The 11,363-nt window shown below is 24.0% G+C and overlaps 1 protein-coding gene across 2 annotated transcripts in view; it reads right to left on the reverse strand.

The window, feature by feature from the left end:
• The window catches only part of LOC107173405 (5-hydroxytryptamine (serotonin) receptor 1B), a 227,506-nt gene extending 217,761 nt beyond the window's left edge, over positions 1–9,745 (reverse strand). For both annotated transcript variants that reach the window (XM_089220486.1, XM_089220487.1), the window contains exon 1: positions 9,437–9,745. The gene's annotated coding sequence lies outside the window, so the exon portion shown is untranslated. The remainder of the gene's footprint in view (positions 1–9,436) is intronic.
• Positions 9,746–11,363: the final 1,618 nt, after the last annotated feature.

An 11,363-nucleotide genomic window follows, 5' to 3' on the forward strand; every position in this document is an offset into this window, starting at 1 on the left:
ACAGCATTTATTTTCCTTAATACATATTTTAATTATTAAATGTGAATGTGCCTGTTAGTAAATTACATAATTCAGCTTATAAAATAGATTAAACAAGTATGCACCATATTTTGACCACCGTCATTATATGTACAACTTAAAAATATATTTTTAAAGACAAAGATGAAAGAATCATACTACAAAATTATGTGTTATATAGTAATTTAAAATCCTATATTATATTATTTTATTATTATACATAATATATAAGTCCACACAGTATTATTGAATAATGTACTGTATAATATATTTTACTAAGTATATTAAAGAATTTAATACGTCACTTAATATTTAAATAAGTATAAAAAGTGTAATATCAAAATTAAAATCGATATGTTTAACCCTTTTACAATATAGAATCTTTCTAAAAGTAAGCCTTGCCAAAAATATTGAAGTATATTAGATTAAATTACGGACAATAATATAATATACGTAATAAATAATATATTACCTATACAAGGTGTATCAGATAGAACTGAATAAAAAAAAAAAATTATGCTAATTAAACGTACAATAAAAATTGTGAAAATTATATAATTAATAACTAATTTAAGAAATATAATCATTTCAGAAATAATATTTGAAAGAAGTTATAACGCTCCAAAGTAATTTATACAAAAAAATATTGATATTTTAAAAAAATCTAAAAAATAAATTAATTGATTTAGATAAATATGTTTACCATAAAAATATTTCTTTTAATTAAATGTACAAATTGGCTGTTTTCAATGTTCCAACAAAAATTTAATCAAATTTAAATTTTTTTATTTGTACTATTAAAAAAATGAATTTTTTTTTTTATTGTACGTGTAGCGCAAGGGTCTCTTGATAATAAACAAAAAAAAAAAAATTAAAACAATATTAATTAGAACAAAAGTTATTCTAAAAGTCAGTTCTATCTGTTACACCCTGTATAATAAAAAATTATATCCTTACATTTTCAAAATATAAAACCCACGATTAATTTGATCAATGCAAAATAACCAATTAATATAAAACTAAATTTTTTTTAAATTGATTTTGATTTTCAACGGGTCTTAGAAACTTTCTAAATAACTAGATTAAGTAAAAAAAAAAAAAACTGTTTTTATAAAACCAACTGAGCGAAAAATCATAGCCATTCAAAATACTTACAGAACTTTCTTGACCCAATAATGCTTTCTAAAAATATTCAATCTTTCTTTTTCACAGCTAAGGATTTAAAATATGTGATTTAAGAAGTTTTCTAAATATCATTAATACGCTGTGTATTTTGGTTTTTATAATATTGAGTAAGATAAATGTGTTTGACATTTTCCCCTAAGTAATACTATGCCAACTATGCCATCTATGTCATACAAAACAAATCCAGTTTTATATATGCGTGACTTTGGGCATCATACCAGACGACGATTGCGAAGAAAAAAATCCACATAGGTACAAAAAAATCTTTACAGGTAGTTTATTGTTAAAACTGTAAATTGTTTATTCGAAATCCGGATGATACTGACATCTCATTGCAGTTTTGTATACACTGTGCCATGTAAAAAGGGCGGAAATACAGTGAGCTAAAATATTGATGTAGGTAAAGCAATATCTTGGGTCGAGCTATGAAATAATACTGCTATGGGTCGTCAATGAGGTCCACAGGACCCAGGTAATGTATATAAAAATAAGGCCATTCTTAACTTTGTCCTTCGAAACTGAACAGTATTGATCTGATACCGCAACTGATTTGAATATGTTTTTCATCGATTTACTGATAAATATATGGTGTTCTGGTTTCCGAGATTGTTGTTACGTTTTTCTAGAATGGAACGTATTGCGGATAAGTAAAACGTTTTTTAAATGGAAATTTTTTTCAGGTTTCATTGCAAAATCCAAAAACACATTATATTTCTTCCAACTAAATATTTAAAGTGCCTTATGGTAAAAAAATCTATTAAATTACAAATTACAATATTATAACTTAACCGAAAATAATCAAATTATCTATTATGTTATATTATAATAATATACTAATCCTATAAGAATTCTCTGAGTTAGTATTTTAAAACTTCGTCAGATTGAATATATATAATATAGGTACTTATAAAATATTATTAAAATTTTCCTAGTAAACAGTGGCCATTATATATCGTAGGATTTACATGTCAGTTAATAGATAATATTAATACACATTAAATATGACCAATTATTTGAACGATATATGTTTCATGACTTTATGAGTTTAATAATTTTTTTTATAATTTTCTTAAAAAATATTGAACATTGTACATATACAATGATGTGATTGTTTTAATAGTAAACACCCATTTTATATTTGTATGTAAAAGAATTAATATTTCTGAAATAATTGTAGGTAATTGAATTAATTGAAAACAATTTTTTCCATACTATGTAATAATTATATTTCTTACACTTTTTCTTTATACTCTTAGGCAGAATACTTTGATGTACATAATAATCGAAATTTGAATTAGTATTTAATAAGTTATTACCATATGAATCTCAAATTAATAGATGAGTCATGAGTGGAGAAGTGATTCATTATTTTGTTGCATACCTCCAGCCAACATCAAAACATATACTTACTAAAAGGAAATAATAACTAATTAACTTCTTGTTCAAAAATCAATTTTTAAATCTAAATTCCCGGAAAATATTCGGATTTAGAATATAAAATTTAAAATCTTAGTTATCATTTTAAATAACAAACAAAAAAAATAATACTTTTATGTAAAACAATATTTTTAAAACATTAATACTTGTCGAAATAGTGACTGTTATAAGAATTCGGTATAATACTCAACTGATAACCAATAATCGTACACTTTGAACTTGACTAAACAAAATAAAATATTGATATTTTTTATCACTCTCAAAACAGAATTTATTATAATTTATAATATATATATCAGTGGCGTATCCAGGGGGGGAGTTATAGGGTTGTACCCCCCCCACCGAAAATTATTCAATGTTTAATTCATTTAATGATCGATCGAAACATCACAAATAAAATTCAACACAATTTAATGTTATACTTTTTAAGCCCTCCCACCACACCCGAAAAAAAATGCTGGATACTCCACTGATATACAGAGTGATTCTTTTAAGTGGGTACACTAATTATCTCGAAAAGTATTTACTTTTTTCAAAATATTTTTTACATGGTTTCAAGTTGTTAAAAAACCAACGTTTTTATTAAAAAATTATATTTTTAAATATTATTTATCCTTACCATTTTTGAAGTTTTTTACTTTTTTGAATGACAAAATAGAATTTTAATTTCATATTCCTAAGCAGAATATTTTTCTAAGTATTTTGATTCATAAAAATCGAATTTAGGACGAGTAGTTTATGAGTTATATGTATTTAAAGTTTAGACAAGCGGAGTAGTGGACAAACATTTTTCGGGGTAACCCCGTACCACTCCACTCTGCCAATCTAAACTTTAAATACTTATAACTAAAAAATTACTAGCCCTAAATTCGATTTTTGTGAATCAAAATACTTAGAAAAATATTTTGCTTTGGAATATGAAATTAAAACTCTATTTTGTCATTCAAAAAAGTAAAAAACTTCAAAAATGGTAAGGATAAAAAATATTTAAAAATATAATTTTTTAATAAAAACGTTGGTTTTTTAACAACTTGAAACCATGTAAAAAATATTTTGAAAAAAGTAAATACTTTTCGAGATAATTAGCGTACCCACTTTAAAGAATCGCCCTGTATATACATATATATATATATATATATATATATATATATAAATATAAATAAAAAAAATTATAATATATAAAAAAATATACATTCAAACTATATGCATTGAATATGAAACGTCGTGAGTTTTGAATAATATTACTTTAGCAGAATGTTTAAATGATATCTACCAAATAATGTATAAAAATGTAAAACATCTTTTATTTTAAATCAATAGGTGATAAAATATAAGTCGTAAATGATGTTTACAATTTATTTTTATTTTATATTCAAAATAATAATATTTTTATTTCAGAACATATTATATTTATGTACTAGATAATTAGAGATGAGGTATATTTTTTCCTAGTTGTTCAAAAGAATGAACAATATATCTTAACATCCCTTGAGGATTTTCGGAAATGATTTTGGTTACAAATCTTCTAGATTATTGGATTTTAGAATGATTGTAAATTTATTTGTAGGTTTACTCGCCACTAGTTAATGAGCTTATAGCGTATCTTATGAATTTCTGTGACTTCCATTTAGTATGTATATTGAAGAACCGTAGTAATCCTAAGTCGATCGACATCAATAGACTTTGTATCTAAATGCTATATTGTTCATGAATGTCCATATCACAACCAAATATGTGTTTGGTGTATGTGTTTATATATATAAATACGAATGATAAAATACGTTCAAAGAAGACTGTACATTTTATCAGTTAATTTGTAAATAAGGAGACAGTGTATTTTTTAATACATTTTAATTATTTTTTTATTCAAGATTTTTTATTTATTTTTTGTTTACCATTCATTTAATTTGAAAATAATTATTGTTAACGGTATCGGGGAATAATAATTTAGATAAGACGTATTTATATTTATTAAAATATTATGATACTCGATGTCTTTTGTGATCAGATATTACACATTTAATTTATTAATTTTGGTTAACAAAGTTTACCAACTTCTTAAATGAAACATATAATTTAAACTTTATACAATTATATTACATTCTATTTCTGGTAAGATTGGTACAGCCACAGTGGTGGTAGAATAGTATTCTTAAGATGAATGTTGTTGGTAGTGTTACAGATGAGTTTAAGATTGAGATTGAGACAAGGATATGGCTTACCGCCAATATTATTTAACCTTGCATTGCGTAAAGTGATAAATCGCTTTGAAAACAAAGTTCCACGAGGTTTTAGTTACGTGATCAAAAGGTTCAATCACTAGCTTATGCAGATGACATAGTTCTTAGAACTACGAAGGTGAATGAACTCAATAGATAAAATGTTCGTTAATCGATATAAAAATGGGTATACTACGAATGGGTTGAATAATAGATAGCAATTCTGTAGTTTTCTGTTAGGATTATGTGGCGACAGACTAGATATTATAACTATTGGCAAGTAGTAATATTTTATAGCGAGATATTAGTTTAATGAAAGGAATTGACTATTTAACGTAATTTATTGGTTTATTTACACGCAACACTATTAAACTTTAGTTTTCACGAGCAGTTTTAAAGAATCAAGAAAATTAGTATTATTTTTAAAAGAAACTATGAGCCTTATATATTATAATACACATTAATGACAATTTCTTAAAATCAAAGTTAATACAATATAATAATTCAATAACTAGATAGTGGTTATTTTATTTTTATATAGCGCTGCTAAAAGTAAGACGTATTTAATGATACATTTATCCACGAATACTTAACTTAAAGTTTATTTGTCTGAAATGTATTTTTGAAAATGTAAAGACTATTATCATAATTATTACAGTAACCGATCGTATGACACTAATAACCCGTAGATAGCTAAAATAAAATACCGTAATTTCAGCTACTTTGAAATGGCTCATAAAACTATACAAGATGGCTGGAATATACATACCTAGGACTCAATATATTTATCCGTCAGATTTTACCAATATCTTATTTTATATTAAAATATAAATTGGGAATTCATGATATTTGTAAAAATATTTATGTAATTTAAAACGAATATGCAATGTGTAACGGTTTTTTTTTTATTTTTACAATTTTATTCTTTCAAATATAAAGTATTATTTGCATCAAAATAACTTTGGATACCTACATTTGAAAATCATTTATTATAATTAATATAACTTATTTAATACGTTGATATTACTATGGACAAACGCAACACATAAATTAATAAGTTACACCTGATGGTATCTGCAATAATAGTATTACAGTCATAAATATAATTTTTTATACATTCATAAATTACACTCAGTCAAAAAAGTGTCACTATATTATTATTATTTTAAAATGGCGAGAATACAAAAAAAAAAAATGAAGTGCGTGTAATATTAAATAACATCTCAAAAATAGATACTTTAACTTTAATCTTAAACATTAAATCCATAATTATTTTCTAAGATTCATATTTTCTATATTTAATGATTGCTAGTTATACACTATGCAGAATGCACACATTTCGACGAACAGATATTATAACTTATACCATGTCGATTTATATATTATACTAAAAGTATTCGTATTATATAAAATAAATAAATAAAATAATTACTGATAAGATAATTATATAAAGGTTATTTTTAACTAAAAAACGTGTATTATTCAAAGTTATTAATTGGATAAACGTTACATTAATGTTATAACAAACTATATGACATTAATAATGTAAAATATTCTAACGTGTAATTTTAAAATAATAATTAAGTTATTACGGTAATATTTCTGAAAATGTATCCATATATTATAATTATAATTTTTTTTTTTTTTTTATGGGATCATTGGTTATAGATTATCATGATTTACATAGAACGTTTTTTAAGTTAAATATTCTTTATAATAATTATCATTTTATAAACAGGTATATTAGGTCTAGTGGTATCATTAACATCCGTTTTTCAATATTAGTTCGTTTATTTTCGATAAAATATATGGAGTTTATTAATTCAAATCGGTTAATATCTAACTAAAAATGAAATAAAAATATTGTTAATATTTTTTATAAATTGTGCCACCTACACACCGCAGTACTGATATTGACTACCCAGAGCGCCGTGTTAGAATGTTTGAGTTGATTTATTTTTATTACGAATGACATGAAATTATTTTATGAAGTTATAGCTTAAAATCAATTAGATCATGAAACACTTTTTCAATATTTTACTAAATTCTATATTGTACATATTATTTTGGAATTGCAATAATTAAGTAAAATCTCAAAATATGAATGCATTATAGATTTAAGAGCAAATAAAATTATAAAATTATATTTTGTTAATCATAAAGATTGGTGTTTAATTGAGCTATGATTGAATTAAAACATTTAAGTGTATTCAAATTATTCAAATTATTTAATTTATTATACATTCATATAGTATAATATCATAGTTTTTTTTTAGTGTGGAGGTGGAGTTGTTGGTATTAAAATACCTCCGTCATACAGTTTTTGATTTTGTAAATAATTAAAATTTGGTTTCACATTATTCATGTCCAGTAAACAAAACTAACTGTATGATACATTTTATAATGTATTAAATTGTTAATTGTTACCATATAATTTAAAACACAAATAAATTACCTATTAATAATATTGTTTTGTTAAATCGTATTATAAAAAAAATGTCCTATCATACAGTTATTAAATTTATAGTTAAAGCTCATAACTTATATTTAGTCTACATACACCAAATCCGTACATTTTACTTACAAATTGTTCGTAGTCTTTAGATACATTTTGTAAAAATATAGATAATGTGAATAAATATACACATCCATTTAATATATATATTTTTCGGACTATTTGTATAAATACGAGTATTTGAGTTTGGTTCGATCGTTTTCAATAATGATAACAAGAAAAAATAAAATTCACTGGTATAACAAATTATATCACGAACGAATTTAACAATAAATACTGAGTTGGGATTGTCCAGCATCACGTACACGGACATTCGTCGGGTCACTAACAAGGGAACCATTTATTAAATGGAATGGGTTGAAACAAATGGTTTTTATGTGTGTCTGAAAGGATTTTAAGATTTTTTCGTGTTCGTTTTAGGTTTAGTGTACTTTAAGCCAGTGTGTTTTCATAATACGAGGTTCGAAATAAAAATTACCTACTGAACCTATTGTGTTTGTTATATTATTTTCCCTTGACATAACTGAATTGGTATGTTGTCAAACATATTTCGATATGTATTGGATAACAAGTTTTAACAGTTATAACAGAGTTAAAGAAAAAAATTATTTTTTATAGAGATAATCCCAAGGTAAATCCATTACTACATAATCTCAGATAATTCAGAGAATATCATTTTTTTTTTTTTTTTTTTATTTAATATCAAGGATAAAATTAAAGAAAATGTTTACATACTTGTTTAATATAATATAGAAAGGTGAAATTAGTACAATAGTCTACTTGGAAACACTTAATAATACATTATTTGGGCTGATACTGAATAAAATATCATATTTTATGTATATCAATTTTTATTTTATTCTAGTAATTAATAATTTTTAAATAAATATTTTTAGTAAAACTATAATATTTTAAATAAGAACTTTTTATCAATATTTTTCTGTTTAAATATACTTCATAAAAATAATAAAAATGTATTCTATATGTAAAATTTAATAAATTTTGTAGAAAATAACTTATAATAAAAATAATCCACTTCATTTAATCATTTTATTATATAAAATATTTCATAAAATTTTCTGCCAAAATAAAATAATTGATCGTAATTATTATGATCATATGACTATATTATTATAAGTATGATGATATATTGAAACCTAATAATGTTCTATTACAAACTAGAGTCCTTGTTTGCTATTCTCGCTAATTATCCTTCAGTTTAGAAACCCACACTTAAATGTTTTATCCAAAATGTTTGTTATATTTCAATAGATACTTGAAACTTCTGTCCCTAGTTTTTTTTATTATAATTTTTAGTTTTGTTTGCCAACAATTATAAAAATAATAAATAAAAATATAATAATAAATAGTTTTAGCATTTAATTTATTATTTTTACGCTATATTTTTAATACTTTTTCGATGTTTTTTTTACTTATCTTGTTCATTATCTGCAAAGACGAAAAGGCCAATAAAGAAGAAGAAGATGTATATTGTCTGCAGCTAAAGTTAATAATTTAAACACATTTTTATAGGTTTTCTTAATACTACATTTAAAAAATATACATAATAAAATGCACATTGTACAATGAAATATACTGCAATTATTAAAAATGCTTATCTAGTTAGGTCTCGAAGAAGAAGGGAGTACACATTTTCACGATTTCCTATCCTATAGTTTTATATAGGTTTGACAATTCAATTATGTAAAGTATAAAGTAACTGTAAGTAAATTCAAATTTTTATGTAGATAATAATGATTGATAATTGTAAATTATTGTACACATCAACATTAGTTATATAGGAACTTATCCTGTCATTATTTTTAATAAAAACGTAATGACGTATTAATAACAATAGCCTATAATATCAACACAGCAATAAATAATGATTTTTACATTTTAAATGCACCCTGTTAAAATTTACACCATACCAACAAATATTTAAAATACAAAACATGCGTAATATAGAATTTTTTTTAATGGAAAGCACGTTGTTGTTAAAAAAAACTATATTATATAAAAAAATAAATAAAAATAATGTTTGAAAACAATAACTACTCACTATTTATGTGCACCCAATATTTCATGTTTCTTTCATAGATCAGCAAATACGAAACGAACTAATAAAAAAAACCGAACATTTTTGTGAGTCACCGTGCAAAACCGATTGTTGATCTCACACAAGTACGGAAACGGCAGTGGTTTGCTTACCGAAATCGTGTATTATAATACTGTACGATCGACTATTGTATATGATTTAAATGACTAATTAATTTTATTATCGACGGTTATTTAACACGCGTGCATACGAGAGTATTTAGGATCAAGCGGATAGAGAGCGGAAAAACGGTGGTCCACATCAAGCGGCGGATACGATGCCACTGGCGGCGTCGTCCCACAGAGTTTATCCAGTGTGCGCCTCTGGAATTATCGATGTTTCGTAGCAACCACCTTACACCATGCGCCTCCTCTCGATTCCGGCCAGCCACAACGTTTACTACTATTCTTTTTTTTCTTATAGTATATAGGAGGATATTTCCGATAGTTGATAACCGATCGTTTTTTTTTAAAGATAAAAACTATAATTCGGATTAACTTTTTAGAAGCAGAAATAAATCAATTGTCAAATTTGTATTTGTACAGTGTTTGATTAATTTATATAAACTTGTTAGATTTACAATAGGTATCAAATAAAACCTGAATACCACTGTTATCCAAATAATAGGTACTTATATGGTGTCTTGTGCAACATAGTTCTAATATATAATATCGTAATATTAATTTTGAATTAAAATTTTGCCTTCTGCAACATATTATATTATGACAAATTTTGATACATCATTATTCACCGAAGGTTCTAGTTTATAAGAAAATATATAGAAAAAATTATAATCATGAGACATTTAAATTGTATTGTTGTGTTTAGAGATGAAAAAATTACGCTTAAGTGAATTTGCTTGGTATTGATTTTTCTGGTCTGTATTATTTTAGGTAGTATGTATAATGTTAAACATATTATCTAACACGTTTTAAAAGATTTTAACTTAAGTGTCATCCGTTATGTAAATGGATGGTCATAAAACATAAAATTGTTCGTAATTAACTGTTTGTGAGTATGGTTGGCTTCTTTGGATCATATTTTTACTGAAACGTGTGTGACTGAAATAAGCAAATTATTAAACAAGGAATGCATCATATCATTTGTTACCAAACCGACAACCGTGTATTTAAATAACTTAAGCGTGCGATTTAGCAATAATTATTTCAATGAATTAAACATTTTAAATGTTACTTGTGTAATTATAATTTGTTAATGTTTGTAAATGAAAACGAGACTAATAAAAACAATGATGATTATCTTGATTGTTTAGTATGGTAATGTATGCAATAGTGCTATACATTTTTGTTTGTGTTATTTTAAAAAGAATAATGGAACATTTTAGCTGATGCTTGACTTAAAAACTAAAGATACTAAAAATGTACAGAAACAATATAAATCAGTACTTGCACTACACACAAAACGAATTTGAAATGTGTATGAAGTGTTGGAATAAGAATCACATATAATTTTTCATAATATAAATCACACTCTAATGTATATAAAAAAAAGTTACGTTATATCTAAATATTGAATACTGCGTGATATAATTTATATACATGTTTGATAAAATGATAAGTAAAATAATGTATACATTTAAGTTAAAATACAAATATAATGGAACAAATCAGTTGTTAAAGTGAATTCATACAAAATAAAATGTAAAATTATTTATGTAAACACAACATTCGATGAATTATTTATTTATTTAAATAATCATAAATATACATATAATATAAATGTATGTTTGTATAAATATTTGTATTATATTTCCATTAATTTATTTGTAAATAGTTAAATACACAAAATATTAAGAAATAAATCACTTAAAGTAAAAAAAAAAAAAACAGTTAAGTTTTTAGTGTTTAAGTCTGATATAAAAGAAATCGTC

The sequence above is a fragment of the Diuraphis noxia genome, unplaced genomic scaffold (genome assembly GCF_037042655.1).
Source record: "Diuraphis noxia isolate RWA-SAM2 unplaced genomic scaffold, SU_Dnox_SAM2 contig0002, whole genome shotgun sequence".
Lineage (NCBI taxonomy): Eukaryota > Metazoa > Arthropoda > Insecta > Hemiptera > Aphididae > Diuraphis > Diuraphis noxia.